Here is a 3,424-nt window from a genome sequence, read left to right as displayed (position 1 = left end):
AAATTGACCAGCATTGTATAGAGTTAGGGTAGAGAAAAGAACAGATAAAATATAAAGCTTTATTGAAAAGAAACATTTGAAATCTATTTATGAAGTTTTAGAGATTGCACAAATCAAATCTGAGATTTTTGAGATGAAGAACAGTTTTTTAATCTTAACATGAAAATCACTTTGTACATAGACTATTCAAAACAAATATTCGACAAATGTTTTTTTAGTTTATTTTAAATGCTTCACAAAAATATTATTTTTTTTGTGAAAGACTTATAATGTGTACTAAAAGACTTCCAAATTTTGTGAAGATATACATACTATATTAAAAGTTGGTACTATCAAATCTATAAAGACTTTGTACGAGTACAAAGAGGTCACGTGGTTGATCAAATTGTGTTGAAAGAGTTATAATGACCTTCTCGACTAATGTGTCATGTATAAATTGTACACATCTGCACAAACAATAAACTTAGAATAATTCTTATATCAATACAAGGAGGGAGAAAACACGTTACAATATCCTGAAGTACTACATTAGTGTCTATTGAATTTTCTGATTATTCCCAACAAGAAAATACAAACAATTGAAAACCTGATTTAAAAATGGTATCAGTTTCTAACCTTTGCTGAGAAGGCTGGAGGAATGAAACCATGTTTAGAAAAAATAACTGATCACACTCCAGAAAAGAAAAAAAAAATATTCAAACCTGACGATTCAACTTATGCCTTTCTCAAAAGTTACAGCATCGAGTACAAATTGATAACTGAAAAGAACACCTATAACAACTTAAAACTGACTTAGCAATAGTAATGTCATGTGTTGTCGCACACACAGTAAAAGGAATGAAAACGACTAAGCAACAGAAAAGCACAAGCTATTGAACAAATAACAAAGGAAAAAATAATAATAATTACAAAGGCCAAGAATTATTTGAAGTTTATAAGACTGAATCATGAGAGACTCTTTGAATTTCTGATCAAGGAAACTATTATATTTTGCTAAGAATTAAATTTTAAATGGTGTTTTATCTAATGTACTATGTTTCTTTAGAAAGTGTTCATCAGTTTATTTTTAGAATCAAGATTCACAATAGCACGGATGTGTTCCTTAAAATGTTCACATACCAGTTTCAACAATCATCACATTGGGTACATGTTATTTCATATATTACATTTTTAACAGTACAAAAGTCATCCAGTTTATTCTTTTTAGCAGGACAAACAGGACAAAATCCTGCAGATGGTATTGTTACATAGGAAACATTTTCAGTATTTGTAATCATGACATTAAATCTCTTTTTTTTTTTTAATTTATGGATTTCCTTAACAACTTACATCCTACTATTAAATTTACTGTTTTTGTGCACTGGAGATTCTTCCATGGCTTTATCGTTCTTTGATACCATGGCCTGTGCTGAAAATAACAAACTTTCCACTAGAATGTATCAAAAACCATGTGCTAAACCATTAATTTTATATTTCAACTCAAACCATCCATCTAATACCAAACTAGTTATAATCATAGGACAACTTAAAATAATCTTCTATACAAATGATAGTAAGACAGCTTCTAGATTGGATTTAAGAAAACTTCTTTCTTGTAATGATTACCCTGATAATTATATTTCAGAAATTTTTATAAAGTTTCTTGTAAATAAAGTTGGACAAAAGTATTTGAGTAAACCTTCACATACTAAAAATGTCATCTGGACTCTACCCTTTGTTGATGAACCCCTCACTAAGCAGTTATGTAAAGCTGTCCAAAAATCTGGGTTAAGTGTCTGTTTTGTAAAAAACATGAGGATTACACTAAACATTACTTGTTCATTTGAAAAATAATTATATGTATGTATTTTTATTGCAAAGCCACATTAGTCTATCTGCTGTGTCCACCAAGGGTAATCGAACCCCTGTTTTTTAGCAGTGTAAATCTGTAGACTTTCCACTGTATTGCTAGAAACAATGGACTGGATGACTTGAACTGTTAAAAATGTAATACAAGAAATAATGTTTACCCAGTGTGATGATAAATACATTGTTGAAACTGGTCATCCCGTACTTGAATATCTTAAGAAACACATTTGTGCCAATTCAAAAGTTGATTCTAAAGAGGCCACTGCTGAACGCTTTCTAACAAAACATGGCACAGTAGATGAAATCCCATTTAACATTAAGATCTTTGCAAATTGTAACAATTTCCTTGATCATAAATTCAAAATCTCTCTCCTGATTCAATCTTATAAGCCTAAAATAAACAGAAATAATTTGTAGTATTTGTAATTATTATTGTTATTATTTTTGATTTTGATTGATAGTTTGCTTTTTTCTGTTGCCTAGTCATTCTAATTCCTTTTAACATGCATGCAATATCACGTGAAATTACTATTACTAAAGCTGTTATTAACTGTTATATATATGCTCTTTTCTATTATCAGTTTGTATTTGTATGTGATGCTGTAACCCTGGAGAAAGATGCAATGCAAAACACTGAGTTTGAATAAAACTTGATTTTAGTTTTTATGAGTCATTTACATTTAGATAAAATTTTCATCCAAAGTTTTATTAGAATATGCATTTTATATGTGCACATGTAGAAAGAAATTTGTTAAACATTGCATTCCAAATTGAAAATCTCAACTTAAATATGGAACCAGACTTCTGTGTATATTATACGATAAATATACTGTTCTTTTCAATGAATCAACCTGAGTAAGGAATGCACTGTTCTTTTCAGTGAATCAACTTAAGTAATGAATTAACTGTTCTTTCCAGTTAATCAACCTGAGTGATGAGTGTACAGGTGTTTCCAGAATCAACTGTATTATTATCATATCATACTGATGATCTAATGTATGTTAATATCTACAGGACATGTGATTACCAGAAAATGGTGAAACACCACTGCCCTGTCACATTTCAGCAAGAGCCTTTGACTCTAGGTTATCTACTAGAACAGTGCTCTTCATACAGTCAGGTATGAAGTGTCTGTAATTTGTCCGTTGTGACACAAAAAGAAGTATGTTGAATGCTGTGTAATAAATGATTCTAGTTTTGGGTTTGGTTTCTATTAGATTTACTTGTACTGTTCAGAGAAAAGATATTAGAACTGAGAAAGTAAGTTATTAATTAACACACATGGTGTTTCTTAATCATTACCTACGGTGTTTCAATCATTATCTCTGCTCAAGTATGACAGTAGACTGGAAAAGGCATTAGGTTACATCTTTCTGTGCATATCTTGTATATAATTTTCAGGAGGATTTAAAAAAAAGTATTAATGGCAATTAAAGCTACTGGTTATCTGATCCTAGTTTATATAACTGTAAATATCTTTGGTCGTGTCATTGTTTATATGTAGTTTTAAAGAACCATGTATTAAAGTAGTTTTTATTTTTTACAAGGTTTATGATTTTCTAAGGGCTGTCATTCA

Source organism: Limulus polyphemus, unplaced genomic scaffold (genome assembly GCF_000517525.1).
Source record: "Limulus polyphemus unplaced genomic scaffold, Limulus_polyphemus-2.1.2 Scaffold2072, whole genome shotgun sequence".
NCBI classification, from domain to species: domain Eukaryota; kingdom Metazoa; phylum Arthropoda; class Merostomata; order Xiphosura; family Limulidae; genus Limulus; species Limulus polyphemus.
Note: the sequence above shows the minus strand (reverse complement) of the source record.